Source organism: Onthophagus taurus, chromosome 11 (genome assembly GCF_036711975.1).
Source record: "Onthophagus taurus isolate NC chromosome 11, IU_Otau_3.0, whole genome shotgun sequence".
NCBI classification, from domain to species: Eukaryota; Metazoa; Arthropoda; class Insecta; order Coleoptera; family Scarabaeidae; genus Onthophagus; species Onthophagus taurus.
Genome location: NC_091976.1, coordinates 3,700,274 through 3,725,921, shown reverse-complemented (window position 1 = coordinate 3,725,921; position 25,648 = coordinate 3,700,274). Strand labels below are relative to the sequence as shown.

At 34.1% G+C, this 25,648-nt stretch overlaps 1 protein-coding gene and 1 long non-coding RNA gene across 2 annotated transcripts in view; both read right to left on the bottom strand.

Moving 5' to 3' along the window:
• LOC111417718 (putative nuclease HARBI1) overlaps positions 1–25,648 on the bottom strand; it is a 351,867-nt gene that overhangs the window by 302,487 nt on the left and 23,732 nt on the right. The gene's annotated exons all lie outside the window — the stretch shown is intronic.
• On the bottom strand, positions 880–6,059 carry LOC139431755 (uncharacterized). Its single transcript, XR_011641829.1, has 2 exons — positions 3,384–6,059; positions 880–3,067 (listed from the first exon to the last, which is right to left on the bottom strand). It is a non-coding gene; the product is annotated as an uncharacterized lncRNA (long non-coding RNA).

The following is a 25,648-nucleotide window of genomic DNA, read 5'->3' as shown; positions in this document are numbered from 1 at the left end:
TGCATTCTATACATACCGCTAATTTTATAAAAAACATCGACACTCTTTTCGATATATTCAACTCTGCAAAATACAAAGACAAACAATATAGGAGACCTACATATATCAGTTAAATCTGATCATCATTTGATTGAACTAGAAGAACTGAAATAATATCTGAAGAGTTTAAAAGTTTTGAATAAAAGGGCTGTTAATCCTCCATGCATTAACGGTTGGGTATCTAACATAAATGCATTAAAAATGTTATTTAAAGATCTAACAGATAATTGCAATTTTCAATATTTATTTACCCGAAGATTAACACAAGATTGTATTGAAAACTTATTTTCCATAATCAAATCTAAAAATGGTAACGATGTCACACCTGATAGTGTGAAATTCCGCTGCAGTTTACGTTCATTATGGCCAATCAATTGCTGCAGCCATCTGCAGATAGCAACAGCGAAATAGAGGCTTCAAAATTTTTTTTACTAAGGCAGGAAATAATGAAAAACGTTAAAATCAAAATACCAGTCCAGTCTTCTACAAATAATCAATTAAGTAATGATAATAATGCTTGCATTTGTGATATGGCTGAGAAAAACTCTGAAGTTTATGTTTTGGGGTGGGTTTGTAGCACGTTACCACATGAAAGCTGCAGAAATAATTTATGCAATATAGACAATGATTATTCTCTTGAAAATACTCAAATTGAGTTAAAAAAGTATACAGAATCTTCAAACCTTCTATTCCCTAATGCCTCAGCTAAAATTATTTCAGATATTTTAAATAATTGTTTCAAATATTTTATTGATACGCATCTTGAAAAAAGTGTTAATAATGTTGAATATAGATCAATATTAAGCTGTAAGGATAATATTAAAGAAAAAATAGAAAATGTTTGCGATAGTTGCATTGATTTATTTATGAATAAATATTTTAATGTATTTATCAAAGCCTATGTAAACAAATTTAACGATTATAACGATAAATTACTGCTTAAAAGCTCCCAATTAAAATGGCGTTTTAATTCATATTATTTCAGTCTTTGTTTCTCCAAAAATAAGTCGTAGCAGAGTTTACAAGTCGTTTATTACAATTCAAGCCAATAGATGGCACTGATTAACAGATTCGTCGAAATTGCGTCAAAATGCATGAAGTTGCACGTATTATTATCTATAGTATTTGTGCGAACTAAACTCGGACGAAAATATTTCGGCCAATCAACGTTCAGAATTTAAAAAAGTACACTCTGAATTAAAAGTTATTTGTTTCATCTGACGGCTAATTACATAACCTCGTTTTTTGCTTGACATCCGCCTTTTCCATTTTCTTTATACATATTTCACGATTTTTTTGAGAAAAATCAGTTCTTTTTAGAACTACGCTATGGATATCCCTCCTACTGCATCAACTTCTTCGCAATTACGTAAGTCAATAGTGAATGTAAGGTTAATTCAATTAATAACATTAGGTTTTAGCTTGTAGTGTGGAAAATACCGGAAAATTGAGGAAACTTATCCATTCACAAGCAAGAAATATGATTAAAAATGTTATTAAGTTCTTTGACACACAGAAGAGCAGTGGATCATGGGCATATACATTAGATAAAGCTACGGAACTCGCAGCTGCTGCTACTGGAGTATCAATTGGCCTTATAAAAAACAATCGCAGGGAAATGAAAGTTGTGGGCGCTGCAAGGTTGGTTAGCCCCAAAAAGAAACATACCACACCTGCCGTCAACAAAATTCACTTGGATGATATGGATAAGGATATTTTACGAAGGACGGTACATGAAAGTTATGTAATTGATCATCAAGTACCAACTGTTAATACATTATTAGTAAAGATGCAAGAGAAAATTAATTATGCAGGACAGCGAGAGACATTGCGGAAACATTTACATGAAATTGGATTTACTTTCAAAACATGTCCCGATAAAATAAAACGTTTAATGGAGCGAAATGATATAGTAACATGGAGATCCCAATATCTTCGAATAATGAGGGATAGGTATGAAGATAGGTAAATGATGGCTTTTTTAAACTGCTTTGTAAATTTGGTTCGTTTTTCTCTTAACATTTTTAATACCTTTTTCGATTTTCAGAGCCATAAATCCAAAAACGGTCATGTACATAGATGAAACGTACATTCATCCGTCATATGGGGTTTCAAAATGCTGGCAAAGTGAAACTGAATTAGGCGTTTACAAACAGAACAGAAGTGGACAACGTTACATTATTGTACATGCAGGTGGTGAATATGGCTTCGTTCCAAATGCATTACTCACGTTTAAATCTCAGAGTAAATCAAGTGATTATCATGATGACATGAATCATAAAAACTTTATGCAGTGGTTAGAAACCAAGTTAATCCCCAACTTGCCTCCAAATGGATTAATTGTAATGGATAATGCCTCATACCACAGTGCTCAAATAAATAAACCACCTAGACAAGCCACTCGTAAGGACTCAATTATTAAATGGCTACAAATACAACGAATTCCCATAACGTCGGATATGAGGAAAGCGGAGTTGCTTGAATTGGTTAAGGCTAAGCAACATACAAAAACCTATTATGTTGACGAATTGTTGAAAGAGCATGGTCATACTGTTGTGCGATTGCCACCATACCATTGCGAATTAAATCCAATTGAAAATGTGTGGAGTATAATGAAGCATAAAGTGGCGATGAGAAATGTTGAACAAAAAAATGCTAATATCGAAGCCTTTATACAAGAAGCTGTCGCTGAAATTACGCCAAACTACTGGCAGAAGTATTGCGATAATGCACGAAAGATAAGGGAGGAGTTCTGGGAAAAAGACGGCCTCTTGAATGATGTACTTGAGGAAATGACATTCACCGTCAATAGAGATTCTTCTAGAGAAGAATCTATCTATTCATCGTCAACGGATCCTCTAAGTCGAATAATTTTCGTAAGCTCAAGCGTTTGACTAGGCTTCAAATGTGTTTCTCTAACTCGAATTTTCCATAACTCGAAGTTTTCTTCCGCTCCCTTAGTGATCCGAGTTAGGGGAATTTCACTGTACTATGAATAACCGCCGTTGAAACAATGATTGGTTGTATCCTTACAAATAAAAGAAATAATCAATAACAGTGCTGGAAAATTTCTCAACAGTTGACTGTTTTTAGTTAATTTTAGGTTGCTGGTTTCAAATATGCCTTCAATTTAGTAGTACACACGCACATAAAAGATTTCAGAAGTTTTTTTCAAATTTTGATTTCTTTTTCTTTTACACCTAATAAAACTCTATCTGTCAGAGAAAAGTTCTGTTTTAAAAGTAAATCGTAAGTGTTTATTATATTTCTTAAAAGTTACGTTTGTTATTTTTTTTATTTGTTATTTGTTTCGAAAACTTGTTAAGTAATTGGTTTTGTTTTACCTTTCCGTCGCCACCCTCATTTCCAATCTTAAAACTTGGAATCGTCTTTTCCAAACCCCTACTGCCGTTCTACGATATTTCGGGTTCTTATTTGAGCTTCATTATAGAGACGCTCTGCCTCTGTCCTTGGTGCTACAAGGGGAGTTAACAAATAATTTCTGAAATGGAACACTTCATTTACTATGTTCGTTATAATTCTCTTACAGTGTGAACTTACGTATTGCGATACCCACTATCCCCAAGCAATATACCGTTTCCAAAGTGGCCCTGTTCAAACCTGTTGTTACGTATGTTGCTATTGTTAAAAATGGTTTAATCGTGCGTGGATCCAGGCCATGGGTGGGCAAAAGTGGCAAGTTGCGTGTGCTCTCATGGAATGATTACATTGCAGCAACGCATGCGTTTGAAGGAAACGACAGTTTCTGACTCCCGTAGGATCAAAACCTGTATGAACATGATTCTAATCGTATGAAAATTATTTTATCATAACCACATTTGAGAGAAAACCGCAAAAATATTCTAGTTATACTAGATTATATATAACTATATAATCAAGAAGGCATTGTGGGGCCAGAATTCGTTTAAATTATTTTACCAAAAACTTAATGATGAATATCATTCATATTGCGTTCCATGCAATTTGAAACAACGGGCAATAACATTCATAACATTCTTTCAAATATTTAATATTATATGTATTATTATACGGGAATTTTTATTAATTATAAAATTAATACTATTATTATGGTTGGCTATGGTTATAAATTAATAATCTTCGTTATTATTGATGTGTTTATTGTCAATAACAATTTCTGTAAAACAACTTGACGATTTAAAATAGGCTATCAGTGGGGCAGACGCTGTTTATAACATGAACTGGTATGAACCGGATGTGTCAACACATAGCGCTGATCTGATCTTATATATAGGAATTATTATTGTTATGGTTTATGTCTTCTACAATTGGATATTAACAGTTACCAAGAAAATATGCTAGCAATTTATTTACAAGTAAATTGTTAATTATTTCCGTTTTATTAATTATATTATTATATTTTAACAGAGTAACTTCTGATTACAACTGGAAAGCACCCAAACTAGCAAAAGTGGGAAAATCTTTAAAGAAACATAACCATTCAAGAAAGGTTTACTAAACCAATTCCCAAATTAAGAAAAAATGAAGGGCGCTTCCTGGAAGCTGTAGTTGAAAAGGGAAAAGAAGCTGGTAGCAGTTCTATATTATTAAATTATTTTAATGAAGAATCTCTTATTATAAAAACGTCGATACATAACCTTACTTTAAAGTATAAAGCAGAGAATGTAGTGTATAGTGCTGATGGGTTTATCAATTATTGTAAAAATATCATACAGGAAGTGGATTGCGTTCCAGTGGAAGCATTAACCAAACAGCAATCAAAATCAACTAAGTGGTTTGAAACCCGATATGGTTGAATAACAGCTTCAAAAGTGTATGAAGCATGTAGATGTAAAAGAGAATGTAGACATCCATTCTCAGTTTTGCATCTACATGTTGACAGCATTCTTGGTACAGGAAAACTTGCTCAGACAGCTGCAATGTCAAGAAGACTTAAGTTAGGTAATATGTTGTTCTTGTCAGTTTTTTATAGCAATTAATTTGAGATATTTTTTTAGAGGAAGAGGTTCTAGACATGGTTCGAAAATTTTTACAAAATTAATATAAGGAAATGCGGAATTTTTACATTAAAAGATTACCCAATATTTGGCGCATCGCCTGATGGAATATCCGAAAAATATTGCATCGAGATAAAATGTCCCCAAGCACAAAATTTTATTAAATATATTGATAATAAGGCTAAAATATCTAAAAAAAAAAAAGGTTATGCCCAGCTCCAGCTACAGATGTTTTTCTGTCAAAGAAAACATGGACTGTTCTGCGTGGCATCTCCATCATTTGAAGAAACCAAAGCGGTAACTATTGTGGAAACCCCATTTGACGAAGAATATTCCAACGATTTGATGCAAATTGCTGAAGAATTTTGGTAAACTGCTATTTATCCCAAAATAATAAAAATATTTTTTTTTATATTAGTTAAGTCACACACAGCGTTACCCACAGCCTCTCGGCTCTGTGGCCAACTCGACACGTCGTTGACTCGTTCGACAGCGGCTGCTTCCCGAACAGAAACACAGTTCCACGTGTTTATATCTAACCGGTCACACAGAGCTGTTTTTCGTTCGTTGAATGACATTGATCTTAAGTATGATGAGAAGGAGGTTTATTAACTGGAGCAGTTCATGTTATTTTGAGAAGAGGAGGCACTCGATGCATCTTCCTCCTCCTCCTCCCAATAAGTTTCAGGAGGGGTGAGGGTTTATAAACGCCGGCGAAATGTTGTATTGACGTAGTTCTTTCATAACAAATAGAAGTGTACAACTTTAAATTGTAAAATGTTAGTTTGTGAAGATTGTGGAAATTTTACTTGACCTGATAATTTAAAAAGACATCAACGATTATCTTACATTGGCAAGCGAATCAAGCTTGACGTACCGCAAATATCAAAAGCAGTTAAATATGACATAATTAACCTCTATACCTAAGTGTTTAACCCGTTGTTGTAACCAGTCTCATTGGGTCCGTTGTTTTGTAGCGTGCCCTGAAGAAGATTTAGAAATTAAATCGAAAGCTTGGCTCAGAAAAAGGAGGTCGTAAGAGAACTGCTATCCAGGAGGAATTAGAGAATGATACAAAAAAAATTATGGTTGTCGACGAAAATGATAGTTTTGAAGAACCGTTTTCTGAGTCTGAGAGTAGTTTTGCACCATCAGATTCTGACGATACCTCACAAGATTGTAACTCGTTAAGTAGCTCTAGCTCATGCTCATGCCCTTCAGTTGAAGGGAAACATTCAGAACCACACAGCAGTGAACATGGAGAAGAAAATTGGACTGATACTGACGAAAGCCCACAATTACGTCCATTTAGTGAAAAAGAAGGATTGAAATGTAATATCTCATTAATATCTTCAGAGTACGACGTATTTTCGTTGATATTTGAAGAAAAGCTTATTGAAAAAATTTGTGATTGGACAAATGCTCGCGCTAATTATATGATTCAAAATCAAAACCTAAAACGTAAGTCAAATATGAAAAGATGGTTTCCAACTACTTCTGACGAAATAAAAAAGTTTCTAGGATTATGCATCGTAATGGGTAAGGTTATTGGTGTAAAAATAATATCTACTATCACCCATTGTTTGGAAATAATATGCCAAGAAACCGTTTTGAAAACATACTAAGATGTTTATGTTTTTATAAAGAAACAGATGATAAATCCTATAAAATGCATAAAATTGATCAAGTTTTGAATCATATTTTACATAATATACAAAGTTTATATTATCCTGGTGAACATCTTTCATTAGAAGAAGCACTAGTTTTGTGGCGAGGACGTTTGAGCTTTATACAGTACATACCGAACAAAAAGGCAAAATATGGAATAAAATTGTATGAATTATGTACACCTGATGGATTTTTGCTGAATATTTTAGTTTATTGTGGAAAAGGAACCGTCAACAATGAAAATGGACATGCTGCTTCTGTAGTTTATGAACTCGTTAAAAATTATTTAGGTAAAGGTCCTACACTTTACATGGATAATTATTATAGCAGTGTAAAGCTAGCAGAATGCCTTTACAAGGACAAAACACATGTAGGCGGTACGCTTCGAAAAAATAGAAAAGGCTGTGAACTCCTGTGAAAGTTGTGCCTACGAAGCTGAAGAAAGGTGACTCTATTTTCCAAAGAAAAAATTGTGTCCTTGTTCAAATATGGAAAGATAAACGAGAGGTTTGATTTAAGTGGCTAACAAAAAGGGAAATTATAAATTCAAACCAATCACTATCGTTGATTATAATAATTATATGTCAGGCATTGACCGAACTGACCAAATGGTGTCCATTCCAAACATCTTCTAGATGTGTGTATTTGGAACTCATGTTATATTTACAATAAAGTGGTACGTAAGAAGATGACCTACTTACAATATCGAGATGCAATAGCAAATAAATTATTGCAACATAATATTATTGTAAATCAAGAACAGAGGACAACAGAAGATCAACATTTTCCCAAAAAAGTAGCTAAAAGAGTGAGATGTCGCATGTGTTCCAAACAAAAGAAAAGATCTGCTACCTTTTATGTTTGCGACACTTGTAAAATTGATGACCAACCGGTTGGTTTATGTACCGATAATTGTTTTAAAGAATACCATACGAAATAAATCTTGATGAATCTTGAATTTTACAATTCAAATAAAATTAATTGATAGTTTTCAACCATAAAAGTTCTGTTTTCTTATTTTTCACATTTTGTATCTGAAAAATATTTTATTCTAAGGATATTTTTGTTATGTTGTAATATTAGAAATAAATTTAAATTGTTTAAAAATGTATACAGTTTTAATTTTATAATGTCACATATATGTGTCAAGTGGTTAAGTAATAGGTTAAAAAGTTGTACATATAGACCTCCGTCACACTGGTGTGACGTGTTCAAGAAAACAAGTTCTCATAATTTTCTTACTATATATTATATTCCTGGTACAAAAACAGAAAATTTTCGAAGAAAATAAGAATAAATTGTTTTCAGTTTACCATGAGCATCTTTCGTATACCTTGTGGTAGCGAACGTGTTAAAAAAATAAATGTATAAATATTTCATTTAAGGTGGACTTTAATGCAATCCCTCTATATGCAGTTAAATTTAAACAAATATAATCCTATAAGAGCATCTAATTACATCGATCTACCGCCGCAAATAAAAGCAAAACGTGCTGTGATAAATATACAAAACGCCGATGTATCTTCGTATCCGAATTACCTGAACTGTGGCTTAGACTATTCAAATATGGTTTTTCCAGTTAAATTACGAGACATACCTGTATTTGAAAAGCAGAACAAACTATCTCTTAATATGGAATAAATGAGTATTTTAAAGAGTGAGTTATGAATTGTAGCATAATTACAATGTATATATGTCGACAAAAAGAAGAGAGACATGTAAATTTATTATTAATTATAAATGATTTCTAGATTAGTCACTATTGTTGGATAAAAAATCTGTCTCGATTACTATCATTACAAGCATCGCAGAATGGTAATGAAAAGTATATTTGCGATAGATGTTTGGTATTCTTTTCGTTGGTAAGAGCAATTTTACCAACAAAAAATTTGAAAATAAATAAATATGAAAATGAAGAAAAGCTATGAAAAACTATATTACAGTTTGAAAATTTTGAAAGACAATTAAAAATACCGATTAATGTGTTGCAGATTTAGAAGCATTGCAGAAACCGATCGCCGATGCGGAAGCAACATATGCGTTTGCATATTACATAAAATGTTCTTATGATGAATCATTGTCGAAATTTGAAGTACACTGTTGGAAATAATTCACGAGCACACCCTGTATAATCTGAACGCGTGTATCTAGCGAAATAAAATTTGGTATGGAAGTAGTACTAAAGTAGTGTAACTTACTTTCACATGGAGAGCGGCACAACTCTGCTGGGAGGAGAAACATTAATAGCGAGAGTATCCCCCGTGAGCTTCGCATACCATCGCTACACGACGTGGCATGGAGTCTATAAGTCGCTGTATTGTAGCAAGAGGTTTGGCCAACCATGCCACCTCAACTCGCCTCCATAGCTCCTCAACGTTAGCGGAGGAAGCCGGATAACGTAGAAGTCTCCGACCAATCATTTCCCAAACATGTTCGATCGGATCCAGATGCGGAAACCCAGCTAGCCATGGAAGCATTCGTATACGGTGCTTCCACAAAGGTCTGTACAACACGCCCGATGTGCTGTCGTACGTTGTCGTGCATGTATAGCAGACCTGGGAGCCGCCGAACGTAAGGAAGCACAACAGACCGTAGCACCTCATCTACGTATCGTTGACCCGTCATGGTCTGCTATACACGTAGCAGACATATACGTCCACCATATGTAATCGCACCCCATACCATAATGCTAGGTTGTCGCTGGATAGGGCGTTCTTGCACACACTGCTCAAGTAGACGATCATCACGGCTCCGAGGAACTAAAATTCGCGCATCACCGGTGCTCAATTCGAATCTTGATTTGTCGGAAAACAAAATGTCCCTCTACTCGGCAACCTACTAATGCCTAGCGTCGACCCACTCGTGACGTATGCTGCGGTGCTCGGGTGTTACTGGAATCCGCTGCATTGCACGACGCGCGCGCAGTCCACTATCTACCAAACGCTGCCGTACAGTTCGCGTAGTGAGTGTGCCTTCCCCTGCCGGTGGCCAAACAGCTCCAAGTTGCCTTGAGGAGGACACACACGAGGCTAAAGCGCTGAGCACAAGAGTTCGATCCTCGTGTGCTGGGGACGCGCAGGGCCGTCCCGATCGCGGCTGAAGGTACCTATGTCCTACCTCAGACCATTCTCACCATGCCCGTTGCACTGCCGATAACGACCGCTCGAGACGACGCGCAATTTCACAGAACGATACACCCTCAATGTGCATACCCACAAACATTCCTCGCTCAAACTCTCTTAAATAACGCGATCGCTCATCCATTGCGCACAGAGTACGATAACAATGTGGTCCCTCACACCACACTAAAAACGACCGGTATTTTCCATCCACTTCGGTCTCCATAGCGACGGAATGTTCCACTTGGAAGAGCGGCTCAGTCAACAATGTCTCGACGGAACAACTCGATACTCCCTGAATAAACTCGTCTACAGTAAACCTTTGTGCTCCGCAAATATTATGGATTTATCTTCACGCGTTCAGATTATATAGGGTGTGCTCGTGAATTATTTCCAACAGTGTATATCGCGGACGTAATGCTGCTCAAATTTTCATAAGCAAGTTGGAACATGACGTTCTGAATATATAGAAAAATTATTTAAACCAACCAAAAGAAATGATACACGACCACCTATAGATACATTATTACATGAGATGCAGGATATCTGTCACATTTGTTCGAAAGAAATAAAAAAAGGTAACAAAGTACGCGACCATGATCACCTAATTGTATAGGGGGGCCCTCTGGGGGTCGCACATGCTGTATATAACATCAATTATCAATTACCAAAGTTCATATGGCATTAAAAGAAGAAGATGTGGACGTTACCGCTCAGAATAAAGAAAAGTACATATCATTTTCGAAAAAAAAAACGTAGGAGATAACATTGACGGCAAGGGAAAGCTAAGACGGGTGCAGATGAAGTTAAAATTTGAGGATTCATTTAGGTTTCTGGCTTTAACAATGCGGTTAAACTCGAGCTCTCGTAGCGAGCGGACGCTTTTTTACCTCCCTCCCTAGTGCTCCAGAGTTTTTGAAAAGTGACTACGTGACCTTACGCTCATTTCCGTCGAAACAAAGAAAAGTTCTTCTTAGAACTGACCTGAACCGCGCGAACAAAGAAACCCAGCTCAAGGGTCTGGCCCATCCGGGACGCATGTACCCGAGTGCGACTAAAAACGGTCGAATCGTGTTTAATAATTTTAAAAACTTTGGAGAAATTAAATAAAACAGTTCAAAGTGAAGCAAACGCGGCTCATTATGGGCAAACACAAAATGGATAAAAACCAAAAAAACCAACGAAGAAACATCACACTCTACAATCGTATCAAAAAACTTCGAAAACGTAGAAGAAATGGAGGAAGATTCCAGCGACGAATCACAAACGCCGAAAAAGCAGAAAATCATCCCAAAACAGTAACTAAAAACACTTAACTCCTTCCACAAAAAATCTCTCTACCATCCACCTCCTAACACTACCTCCAAAACAATAACTCAAACAAATACCGTAGCAACAATTCCTACATCAAACAAATACTCTCTTCTACGTGAAGTTACTGACACACCAACCAACAGCATCAATTATCCCATTCAAAAACCCGCCGCTCCCAAAAAACCCACGTACCCGCCGATCGCATTGCTCATCCAAGGCCCGTCAAACCATAAAAAAATCACAGACGACCTTAACACATGGATAGGTAAAGATCATTACACGCTGCGGTATACGCAAACCGGATGTTAATTGTTAATAATGATAACCGTTTGTTATCGACGGCCTGCCTCAACAAATAGATCCTGAAGAAATCCGCGAAGACCTTAAAAATGAATATGACATATTTGCTACCAAATGCTTTCGCAAGAGGAGCACCAATTTCCCATAATTCCAAGTAATACTATAGTCTGTTTTTAAACTAGGAGGAGCCAAATAATGTTTTATTTGTTAGGGTAGCAAAATCAACAGTATACCGTAGTAGTGTGGTGAAGGAATATAAAGATACCGTAAAGGTTACGAGTCCCAAACAGCTAGGTGGGAGACCTGGAATTATTACGGAGGTTGATGATTTTACTAAGGTTCCCATACGCCAAATTGGTCACAGTTTCTTTTATAAAAACGAAACTCCAACTGTGAATAAAATTCTAAAGGAACTACACAGTCATCCAGAATAACCAAAGCTATCTCGATCGTCACTATATAAAGTGATGAAAAATATTAATTTCAGGTAAACCACTACCTTCAAACATCTCATTTTGATAATTTATTACGAGTTTAATACGAGTTATATTATAATGTTTTTTTTTATAGATCCATGAAGAGAAATCGCAGGAGTATTCTAACCGAACGTGACGATATTATTGTTTGGCGACGGCAGTATTTAAAAAATATTAAAAACTATCGCTGTGAAGGACGACCAATTTAGTATCTAGATGAGACATGGATTAATGAAGGTCATACAAAAGAGAAAGTGTGGGTAGATGAATCAATTCAGAGCAAGAGGCAAGCATTTATCGAAGGGTTAACTACGGGGCTTAAAAATCCACCAGGAAAAGGAAGACGATTAATCATACCACATGTTGGTTCTGAATTAGGTTTTGTTAACGGAGGTCTGTTAGTGTTCGAAGGTAAAAAAACTACAGATTACCATGAAGAAATGAATACAAAAGTATTTGAAGAATGATTTCAAAATCTATTAGAAAAATTACCTGAGAATGCAGTTATTGTAATGGACAACGCTTCATACCATAGTCGTAAGGTCGAGAAAATATCAACTATATCCACAACTAAAAAACAAATGCAAAGTTGACTGGCTTTAAAAATATTGTAGAGTTAAATCCCATCGAATTAATATGGGCTCAAATAAAAAATGAGGTGGCTTCTAAAAATACCACATTTAAATTGATAGATGTTACAAGACTTTTATTGGAAGCCATCCAAAATGTCACATAATCAACAAAGAGGCGAAAATGGACGGAATTATAGACAAAGTTGTGTAGCCGTTATTAATATGTGTAAATGCCGATAGCGATACCAATGAGACTTCAGACGAGGATGATATTTAGTCCACTGAATTGGAATACTTGAGCCCTCCGTTTTGATATCAATTTTATATTATATATTTTATTAGTTTTATATAAATTTTATTTTATTTACTTTTGTAAAATTATATTTTAAAATAAATACACTGATAACTTTAATGTTGACGAGAACAAACGAAAATAAATACAATAATAAGTAATAAAATAAATAATAGTAATTGTTAATTTAAATTTACCGCTAAAAATATTTCGTGATATTTTCTGGTAATATTTCCTATATGGTATGTATATGGCAGGTTTCAGCTAGTACTGATCCTGCTAAGGTATCTTTCCGCTGCTTGTGAAATATTCACCAAATGCATTTCTAATGGCTTTTACATCCATGCTGGGCTTTCTAGGGAGACTGCGAAGTGGTAATAGAGATGTCATACTATCGTTATCCGCTTTACGCTATACTCCCTCTACCAAGATTCCATTATCTTCCTAGTCAAAACTACCATTTGGGCTATATATTGATAGGGATGTCTTATTTCTTCTAAAAAAATTATGCAAAACAACACATGCCATAACAACTAAAGCTGCCTTATCGGGTTGAAGTAATATTGGCTTCCGAAGTACTCTAAACACATTGGCCAATATACCGAATGTATTTTCTACCATTGTACGCGCTCGTGATAGGCGATAATTAAAAATTCTCGTCTCTTCTCCATGATGATAATTTCTGTGAGATAGTATCTACAGTCGACACGGAATCGATAATAGATGAACCACTCCAGTCGTTGGAAGTCGTTGTACTATTCCAGCTTAAAAGGAAAACAAAGACAACTCCTCAACAACAGCAAGAGGAACAACTAAGAAATACCGCAAACGATGTTTTTGTGGAATGGGTGGCAATGAAAAAACAGACCGCCAAGAAAACGGAGATAATTATGAATAATGTAACGCTTTCGTTAAATTTTCGTGTAAAAACGTGCGCTAATGCATAGATGTTAATTTAATATCGATTTTTACCTTATAAAATCGGGAGGTACATCGGGTTGTTGCCGAATAATAAATTTGTTTTATTTATAAATCTAATAATCACACTCAGCTGCAAAATTTCACTTTCTTTTCTCCTCAACATTTAAGCAGTTGAGTGTTTTTAGATAATTTTGGGTTCCTTCTTGATTTCAAATCTGCCTTAGATTTTATTGTAACACGTCACGTTTTTTTCTACTTTTTTCTAAATTTTGGAATTTTTTATTCTTTTACAATTAAAAAAAAATAGTGTAAAAACCGTTAACTTATTTTGGAAAACAAAGTTTTCTGAACAAATAACATCAAAAAAACGAATTAAAAGTAGTACCTAAAAGAGAAAAATTTCAAAATTAAAAAAAAGAAATAGAAGAAAATGTGACCAGCAACCCAAAACAAATTAAAAACACTCAACGCCCAACTGTTGAGAAATATTACGTCACAGTGTAATTAAAACAATAACAATAATACCTTATACATTTTCTTTCAGAAAAAGGCGAAAATCAAGTCAATTTTACATATCTGTCTGCAATAGCCAAAAAACTTTTCTACAACGCATGTTATAGAAAAGTCACGGTGCGTACCAACGATACACACATAAAGGGTTAAATAATACTTTTAACAATTTTTTTGCTCAACTCTGAATATAGCTTCGTGCAGGGTTAGTGCAAAATGCTGAAACAGTTAAAGAAAAAAGTTTCCTACCCTTATTTTAATAGAACAGCATATTTTTCCATTTTCGGATTTAGAACCTAAATCTCGTCAAAACTTAAAAAATATGTTCCCAAATAGCAAAGTTTTTGACCGTCCCGGGATTTTGTACTAACCTGGTGTAATTGGAAATATCGTATTCTTGTTTCGGACCTAATAATGTAAATACACTTAATACCATTTTGTTTAGGGTTATACGACGCCCTTGGCAACTACAATAACATGTAGTACTAGCTCTAATGTTAGTAGCTGATTGGATAACAATTTACTTTCTCCCAAATCTACTTCCTCATCTATAACATCAGATATCGTTCAAAAAGAAGGGTTAGAAAAGACATTAAAAAATTCTGTTAAAGGGCAGATAATATTAGAATATTATAAAAAAAATTTAATTTAAATAACAGATTTTGTGCACATCGTAACAGACTGTATGTTCCTGGCGCACAAAAAAAATTCTAGCGAGATATTTGAAATATATGCCAAACTAATTACAGATTTATTTCCTTCGGAAATTCAGGTATTAATATAAATTATTAATAACACATTAAGTGAAGCGCGAAGTATTTTCATTATAGACAACATACTATACTCCACAGAGAAATAAAAAAAATCCAAGCGGCAAACTGTATGACCGGTATAATAACATAAAACATATAACGAAAAGGTTAAAACCAACTCAAGACAATGAGGATGTTGATAATGGTACCACTAATGTTTATAATGTAGAAGGTAATGTTAATTGTGTTTTATTTAAGTTATTGCAAATTGTATACCTATATTTACAGACGAGATAGAATATTACACGGCGTTTCTTTTAAGTAATTCTGATCCTGATTTATGGGATAAAGTGAAGGATTATTGGCAACGCACTGCCAACTATAGATTAAAATTACTGAGATCGCCCGAAAATTCCCTTAATACAATTTTAAAAGAGTGGCCAACATACAATGACTCGAAAGGATATGAATTGGTAATTGCATAGTTAGTTTTTAATATTTTTGACAGTTTGGTTTATCTTTGTTTAACAGATTAACATTGATTTCGACAACATTTACAAAGGGAAAGGATCACTTCTTTTAGATAATTTCAATAATTTTGTGAAATTGATATTACCTATATATTCCAGAGACATCCGAGACAAATTAAATAAGGAACACTTGGAGCAACTGCAAAAAAATACTGAGCTTTCAAAAGGTAAATATTATTGTGTACTTATAATGCCGAAATCTGCACTATTATTTTTCAGATTCAAGAGATTACTTAATAATTTTATTGTTGCATGCAATACTGCAGCCAAGGCGAATAAACAGGACTCACAAACCAACAATTTTGGACTCGCAAGACGATTTTGTGTTGCACGTAAAAACTATAAACGATGTCTTGCCAAAGATAGAAGCGGTAAGAGCTAATTACAGAGATAAGAAAATCAAATTACAACCACGAATAGTTGTTGTAGGCGTCGATAAAAATAAACTTGAAGATTTTTATGTGTATAGCGACTCTATAAGATACAAATTCAATTCATTTATACAGTGTCTCGACATTACTATAAAATTAATACACGTGTTTAATTTAGAATTTTCACAAAATAGCAGATTAGTTTGGTTGTTTTTATCACGATATTTTTTTGGTATTTCGGATGAAAGTATTACTGTTGTGGATAGTTTAGTTGGTCAACTTAACATTGAAAACTCCAATTAAAAATTTTTTTTTTCTTTCATAGCAATGTTCGGTTGTTTTGTGTGCAAACTTAAATTTAATACTAGTTCTGATGTTATAAATCATTTAAACAATTTTCACCGAGTTCCTTCCATTTTTAAATTCATTTGTACTTATCCCCAATGTACGCAACAATTTCAAAGTATTTACTCGTACAAAACTCATTTGAAAAAACATGAAGCTAAAAATATACCGTTATGTGTAATACGTTAACAACACAATTTTTGCCAACTGATATGTTTCCAAATATAGATGATTATAACGCAAGTACAGAAACTGCCGTAACTTCCCAGCAAAAAATAGAACAGATAAATATTTGTCAGGCTAATAATGAAGATATTCGTTTTCGTGCATCATCAAGTAATTCTGTAAATAAAAACAATTTCTATATTGAAAATGATTTAATTGCATTCATTTTATCTTTACATAGCCAATATAATTTTAGTCGAAAAAATGTTGTTAATATTCAAAATTTAACTCAAACATCAATTACAGCCCCTATTTCAAACTTTATAACTAATAGTATTTTACCCTATACAGAAAATTCAGTTATCCACGATAAATTAGAAAGATTGAGTACATTCTTAAAAGACCCTTTTAAAACTATAAAATCGGAATATAAATTTTTTAAGCACATTAACAGTATTGGCATATATAGTCACCCAAAATGTTTCACAATAAATAACACTTTGACAGAAGTTGTAATTAATAATACGCCTACTATTGACGATAATGTAGTCCAAGGCTGTATTGTTGATGTACGTTTTCAATTTAAAAAATATTTTGAATGTGATGGTGTTTTGGAAAAAACTCTTGACAATATAAAACAAATTAAAACATGCCAGAAACTGTGCAATTTTATAAATGCTTCGACATGGCGAGATAAATGTTCCAATAATCATAACTGTTCTAAGATTCTCTTGCCATATTATCTTTATTTTGATGACTTTGAAATTAACGACCCATTAAGCTCCCATGCAGGAGTTCAAAAACTATGTGGGATATATTGCTGCTTTCCTACAATACCACAATATCAATTATCAAAATTAAGTAATATTCTTGTACTTGGCTTTATAAAATCCATTGATATGCACACGTTTGGTAATAAACAATGTTTAAATAAGTTTACTGAAGATCTTAAGGTTTTAGAACAGGAGGGAATCATTCTTAATCTTGAAAAGGAGAACACAATACGAATATATTTTAAACTCGGCCTTATACTAGGAGACAACCTCGCGTTAAACGATATTTTAGGATTTAATGTTTCATTCTCGAGTACTTTTTTCTGTAGAATCTGCAAACGCTCAAAAATTCAAACACAAAGTGACGTACAACAAATGAACACATTTTTAAGAGACAAAAACAATTATATTATCGATACTCTTATTGAGGATGCTTCAAAAACAGGTATTAAAGAACCGTCAATTTTTAATACAATTCCATCATTTCACGTGACTGAAAATGTATCTTTTGACATCATGCATGACCTCTTCAACGGCGTGTGTAACTATAATTTAGCCCATGTCCTCAATTATTTTATATACAAAAACAAATATTTTACTTTAGAAATTTTAAATTACCGCAAACAAATGTTCAATTACGGTCCTACACAAATAGGAAACGTCAGTTCCCCTATTGGGCAAAATAGTATCAAGGCACACAATTTCAAAATGACTGCTTCGGAAATGAAGTGCTTTGTACATTTTATTTTATTAATGATAGGCGATTTAATACCACTTGAGGACGAGGTGTATGAATTTTTGAATTTATTTGTTCAAATCATGGATATCATTTTACAAATTGATTTTACAGAGGCCGATTTGGCAAAGCTAGACAGTTTAATACAGAAACATCATAGAATGTATGTAACTCTATTTACTGATCATTTAAAACCAAAGCATCATTTTATGGTACACTACACGTACGTTATCAGAAAAGTGGTACACTTCGACACCAATGGTGCTTTCGTTTTGAAGCCTTGCATCAAAACCACAAATGTTATGCCAGAAATATCAGTTCAAGATTAAACATTCCATTAACATTAACTATTAAGACGCAATTAGACTTTGCTAATAGGATATTAAATAAGAATTTTTTCGCCAGCGAAGTAGCTTATAAAATATCTACGACTGTGGATTTAGGGAACGACAAATATGATTTATTTAGGGCTCAAATTGATTTATCGTCAAGTGAAGGTTTGAACGAAGTTATGTATAAAGGGAGTAAGTACAAAAAAGGTTATGTGATTTTTGATAGCACTGAAGAACAACCGAATGTTTATGAAATATTTGAAATTATTGTAAATAAGGATGTATGTTATTTTCTTTGTTTCCACTGGGAGGTAGTTGAGTACCTTCCACATTATTTAGCTTATAAGATGTCTACAAATTCTACGTGTGCTGTAATTAAAAGATTGAATGATATTTGTAATGTTCCCACACATTTTTATTTTTTACCTACTGGAGAAAGGATTGTTAGGTTAGCAGGTATCACTTCAAATTAATTTACAACTAATGATAGTAGTTTACATTTTCATTTGTTTTACAACTAATAAGTGATACCTGCTAACTAGGTATAGTTGTACATTTTTTTGCATTGATCGGTAAAATATAACGCCATATTTTAAATTAAAAAAATACTTTTTACCCCTTGATTTGAAAATAAAAAGAACCTTAAATCTTCATTGTAAAAGTTAATATTTATCAATTCCATGAATCAAAGATCGATGAACATTTTTCGCAATTTACAATGGACATTTAAAACAATCTTTATTTTTAAACCTTTTGTTACTGACAATATGGTTATATAACCATATATACAATATGGTTATATAACCATATTGTATATATATGTAGTTAAGTCTCAGAGTGATCTCTGAAAGATAAAATATCTTTAGTTTTAACTGTTTTTAAGATAATAAACCTATAAGAAAAAAATTACTTTATAAAAAACGTGTTCTTTTGTAATATCGTTCTCATTTCTTTAAATATTTTTGTGAAACTTTAAATATTTTTCACTATTATTTCCATTATTTACCTATATTTTTTACTAATAACAAGGTAAGTAAAAGTTGCAGGTTATTAAAATAACAATATAATTTTTTTATTTTTAATAGTAAAAACGTTTTATAATAACTAATTTGTGTAACAAACCGCATCCCACCTGTTAGACGTAAGGAATTTTTATGTAGAATTTGTAGATGTTTAGATGTTTTAGATGTTTTAGATGCTTTAGATGTTTATCGCGAATCTAGGGTTCGAGTTTTTCTTCTTGCCGCCGAGTAGCAGAGAGTGTAGAAACCTATGGCGTTGGCTCCACGGTACAGGGTAAATTTTGTTTGGTTTGATATCGCTGAGTTTTGTTTCGTGCGTAGACTACACAAGGCTCAGCGTTCTTGGGCCGTGGGAGCCATCGCGTGGGCGTGATAAGAGCGCTGGGCGGGATAGAAAGACAGGAGGGAAAGACTGGAGCCGAGGGAGTCGACTGAGAAAAACAGAGAGAGGTTCGTACGGGCGTTGAGTGAAGTTAGAAAATTTGGAAAAAGTAATTGTTTTGTTTTCAATTTATATTTTTTTGGGTTCGGTTTCTGTGTTTTTGTCATACAAATAAAATTGTCTTAAGGAATTATAGCGGAGTGTGAAACGTGGAAGTTAGGAATGGCTAGAATAGATTGTAAGTAACTTTAAGATTATCGCGCAGTTAATTGAGTAAATCGTTTTGAAAAGTATTGTTCATTTTTAATACAAAGATGCATTAGTTATTGTTCCAGAGTCATCCATAGACTGCTGTTCGTTTTTAACCTTTCAGTACACGCGTACGGACTGTCAGTCCGCAAAATTTAAACTTTTAATTTGACAGTTACGCCATCTATTGTTAGGTAGGCAAGTCTCTTTTTAAATTGTTTATATTTCCCCTGACGAGCTTCTAGCTCCATGCAAATAAAAATATTTGATGCGCAATAGCGTGTGCATTTGATAGTAATAAATAGTAAATAAACGGTTAAATCTGTTATTTTACCATAAGTAGTTAGTAATAGTGCTAATTGTGGAGTATTGTCTGCCTAAAACAGGTAAATAAAAGTACGATTTAATTAAATTGTTTCCTCGAATGTGACGTTTAATTTTCAGAATGTGTTCTGATGAAAATGAACAATTGCAACTAGAAACGTTTTTAGAAAATTTTACATTAGATGATAAAACAATTGAACCAGAGTATGAGGACGACGAAGACAATGATGAAGTAGATCATTTGGAATATCGAACGGACTGTTCAGACAGTGAACAAGACATCTCAGATACTGAGGAGCATGTGTATAAGTCGCCGACTTCAGACGTTTCCTTTTATGTATGTAAAGACGGATTTACAAAATGGAAAAAAAACTTACCACCGAAACATGAAAGAACAATATCTGAAAACTTAGTCAAACATTTTCCTAGCCCTACAACCGCCACTAAAAATCTAAAAACTGAAATATGTAGATATTTGGAGATATTTTTTCAATGAAGGTATGATGAAGATAATTGTTGATTGCACAAATCAATACATAGGTCGTACCAAATCAAATTTTGCGCGTGAAAGGGATGCTGACTATACAAATATTTATGAAATTGAGGCGTTGTTAGGCTTGATATACATGGCTGGAGTTTTGAAAGGAAGTAGGTTGAATGCTAGAGAATTCAGCACTCAGGGATACGGAATGGAAATATTTCGCCTGACAATGTCGATAAATAGGTTTTTGTTTCTTTTGCGTACTCTCCGCTTCGACAATACTGAAACACGTGAGCAACGAAAAGAAATTGATAGATCAGCACCAATTCGAGTTATTTTTGACAATTTTGTCGTAAACTGTAGAAGTGCTTACAGCCCTTTTCATTATGTAACCATAGATGAAATGTTGGAAGGGTTTCGAGGACGCTGTGCGTTCAAACAGTATATACCTAGTAAGCCAAATAAGTATGGCATCAAAATTTACGCATTAGTGGACGCTAAATGCTATTTTACATGCAATTTAGAAGTGTACGTTGGTAAGCAACCAAATGGACCTTATGCTGTTAACAACCCTGCTAGCGCTGTTGTACAAAGATTGTGCGAACCAATAAAAGAATCTGGTAGAAATGTTACTACCGATAATTGGTTCACTAGTTTAGAATTATTGGAGGCATTAAATCAAAATAAACTCACGTTGTTGGGAACAATACGTAAAAATAGGAAAGGGTTGCCAAAAGAATTTACCCAACCACCAAAATCTAGACCTGTAATGTCCAGCCTGTTCGGATTTCGCGAAAATGCTACTTTAGTATCATACAAACCAAAAAAAAATAAAAATGTTTTACTAATTTCAAGTGGACATCATGACGACAACATTGCAGAAAAATCTCATAAACCAAATATGATCCTCGATTATAATAACACTAAAGGCGGTGTTGATACTGTCGATAAATTGTGCGCATCTTACAATTGTGCAAGAAATACACGAAGATGGCCACTGGTGTGAAGTTATCCATAAATCCCAGCAATAAACTTAAAACATTAATAATTCCGTAACCAATACGATTTGGGTAACTAAATTTCACACACAGGTCACTCTTACCCTCAGGAACAGCTAACCACCACCATTTCGTAAAAAAAAATTTTTCAACCCTCACCCCCGAAAAAGGGATGTTTTCGCCCTGATGGGCACCTTCGAATTAAACGAAATTCTACCACATAATAGAACACACTTCTAAGTATTTTTATCAATTTTCAAAACACCGTAAGCCCTAACGGTTTTCGAGAAAAAAAATCAGTATTATAAACCGCGGATGGGACTTTAGGGGTGAATTTGACCCCGAAGGGCACTTCTGAAATTTATGAAATTTTAGGATGGTTTAGAGGATGCCTTTAGTAATTTAAATCAACCATCCAAACACCTTAAGGTATAACGGTTTCCGAGAAAAAAAATTTGTCATTAGACACTATAGGTATACAGCGCGGCGCGAACTTTGGGGGTGAATGTGACCCCGTTGGGCACCTCCAAAATTGATGAAATTTTAGGATTATTTAGAGGATGCCTTTAGCAATTGAAATCAACCATCCAAACACCGTAAGGTATAACGGTTTCCGAGAAAAGAAAATTGTTATTAGACACTATACGTACACAGCGCGGCGCGGACTTTGGGTTGAATTTGACCCCGTTGGGCACCTCCAAAATTGATGAAATTTTAGGATGATTTAGAGTATGCCTTTAGCAATTGAAATCAACCATCCATACACCGTAAGGTATAACGGTTTCCGAGAAAGAAAATTTGTTATTAGACGCTATAAGTATATACCGCGGCGCGGACTTTGGGGTGAATTTGACCCCGTTGGGCACCTCCAAAATTGATGTAATTTTACGATGATTTAGAGGATGCCTTTAGCAATTGATATCAACTATCCAAACACCGTAATATAACGGTATAACGGTTTCCGAGAAAAAAAAATTGTTATTAGACAGTATAGGTACACAGCGCGGCGCGGACTTTGGGGGTGAATTTGACCCCGTTGGGCACCTCCAAAATTGATGAAATTTTAGGATGATTTAGAGGATGCCTTTAGCAATTGAAATCAACCATCCAAACACCGTAAGGTATAACGGTTTCCGAGAAAAAAAAATTGTTATTAGACACTATACGTACACAGCGCGGCGCGGACTTTGAGTTGAATTTGACCCCGTTGGGCACCTCCAAAATTGATGAAATTTTAGGATGATTTAGAGTATGCCTTTAGCAATTGAAATCAACCATCCATACACCGTAAGGTATAACGGTTTCCAAGAAAGAAAATTTGTTATTAGACGCTATAAGTATACACCGCGGCGCGGACTTTGGGGTGAATTTGACCCCGTTGGGCACCTCCAAAATTGATGTAATTTTACGATGATTTAGAGGATGCCTTTAGCAATTGATATCAACTATCTAAACACCGTAAGGTATAACGGTTTCCGAGAAAAAAAATTTGTTATTAGACACTATAGGTACACAGCGCGCGGCGCGGACTTTGGGGGTGAATTTGACCCCGTTGGGCACCTCCAAAATTGATGAAATTTTACGATGATTTAGAGTATGCCTTTAGCAATTGAAATCAACCATCCAAACACCGTAAGGTATAACGGTTTCCGAGAAAAAAAAATTATTATTAGACACTATAGGTACACAGCGCGGCACGGACTTTGGAGGTGAATTTGACCCCGTTGGGCACCTCCAAAACTGATGAAATTTTAGGATGATTTGGAGGGTGGACTTTTGATAGAAAAAAAACTTTTGATAGAGAAAGCAATTTATTATATTAATCTGTTTTACTTATAATTAAATTGTGTAATGGATTGAGAATATGATTATAATTACTTACTACCGCGTTCCAGATCGTTTCCAACCCTTGTTCATTTAAGTAAATACCATCCCTGTGTAGAAATTTGTATTAAATACACAAGAAAAGAAACATTTTTACGTTTTGTTACCCTTCCATCATGGTTCTGTTAACAATTGCTTCAATGTCGGTACAATTGATTTGCTTTTCAGCACAAAACCGTCGAATGTAATGATTGATTTCCTATAAAGGCATGGAGAGTATTTATTTATAGCATGACACAGAAGTTATAATATCTTACGTTCACGGACTCGAAGTTTTTGCAGGGAGGAATTGTGCAAATTTGTATTTCTTTAGGATTTAAGGAAAGAAGGAAGCGGAAGAGGTGAGAATATTGGGACTTCAGTTGGGATGGTGATGTTTTATGGAATATATCTTTAGTTCTTATCATTATAACGATATGACGTTCAACAATATCTCCACAAAACCAAGGGGAACATGTTTTTGGAATACACTTTATAATAAGGTTCCATTAATACCTGGTTTCAGAGTCATCCATAGACTGCTGTTCGTTTTTAAGCGAGCGCGATAGCAGAGTGCACGACCTCGCCTGGTAAACGGCACGAGCCGCTCCGTGCCCTTTACATTTGTACTTTAAAACGAAAAAACACTTATTTGGGTTAAAAAATAAAAAAAAATTAAGTAAAGAATATGTTTATTTAAACTAAAATACCGTTCTTTTAATAATAAAGTTGAATAAATTTTCTGCTAACATTTATACATTATTACCTCAATAGCACAAAAATCTTACTATAAAAATTAAGTCATTTTAATTTAAAAACCTTACGCATTATGTGAAACATTTAATAATTTTAAATTAAAAACTACATCTTTTTTCGAACAAAGAATTCTTTTTAATATAACTAAGATTTTGATTTTTATAATAACATATTTTAGTAACTTGGTTTAACAATAAAACCTTTTGATTAAAATCTATACACGTTTTTTATTGTCGTAAAATGGAAAACCTTTAAATCCAACAAATTTTTTCTTTGGGTGCAGATGGATGTTCAAGGCAAAATAAAAATAGCACTATTTTGGCTGCAGTGGTTATCGCAAGCACCACGTAATATTAAAAAAGTGCAACTTGTATTCCCAGTAACAGGACATTCGTTCCTACTAGCTGATCGTGTATTCGCTTTAATAGAAAAAGAGCTTCAAAAACTTGACACAATAATACTTCCTGATGAGTATTACGATATTTTCAAAAAAACATGGGACATTAAAAAAGCTGAATTATGATTGGCATATCCAAGATTGGAAAAAAGAAAGTACAGCAGTTATAAAATCAACGGGCTCCCTCCATTTTAAGATTAAATCATGCAAACGAATTGTATTAACACGCTCGAAAATCAAGAATGAAATTCTAGCTCAGGGAGAGGCGCATTTTAATTCCGATGTTAACAATCCAAAAACAATATGCAAACGAGGGAAAAATTTATCTTTTTTAAACCCTCAAAACATAGTAAATCAATTTGTGAAACTCAAGCCGAAAAAGGTAAAAAATGTTGATGAACTATTAATAAAACATTACGGACAAGAATGGATGGACAATATGTGCAACTTAACTTACAATTTTATAAAACCATATTACGTCAGCAACAATACGCTAGAGGTACTGAATATGAAGGTGAAGATGAAGATTTACCGGAAGAGCTACTGTGCAGCCCAGGTGATTTTGTGGAAGATAACAGTATTTAATTTATTCGTTTATATTATGTTACATTTCCTATTTTTCAATCATGTTTTTTCAGTTTTGTATCTTTTTGTGTTACTAGAGACTCGTTTGCTAAACCAAACAATGACTTTATTGATTCTTAAATTGAATGAAACAACATTAATTTATGCTCTGATAACCCTAGAAGGTATACCGGGGTTACGTGTGACCCCAACAGAATTGAATTTTTTCGCTTATATTCTTATTTCGCGCTTGGTGGCGCTGATAGTTTAGGTAAGGTTAGTAGACTGTGAATAGTATAAACACGTGCAGTGAACCTTACGTTGCCGATTATCGTTTTCTCAATAAAAATTATTTGGGGTTGTAAGTGACCCCAGGATACGTTTGCGTATTGTAAAATAA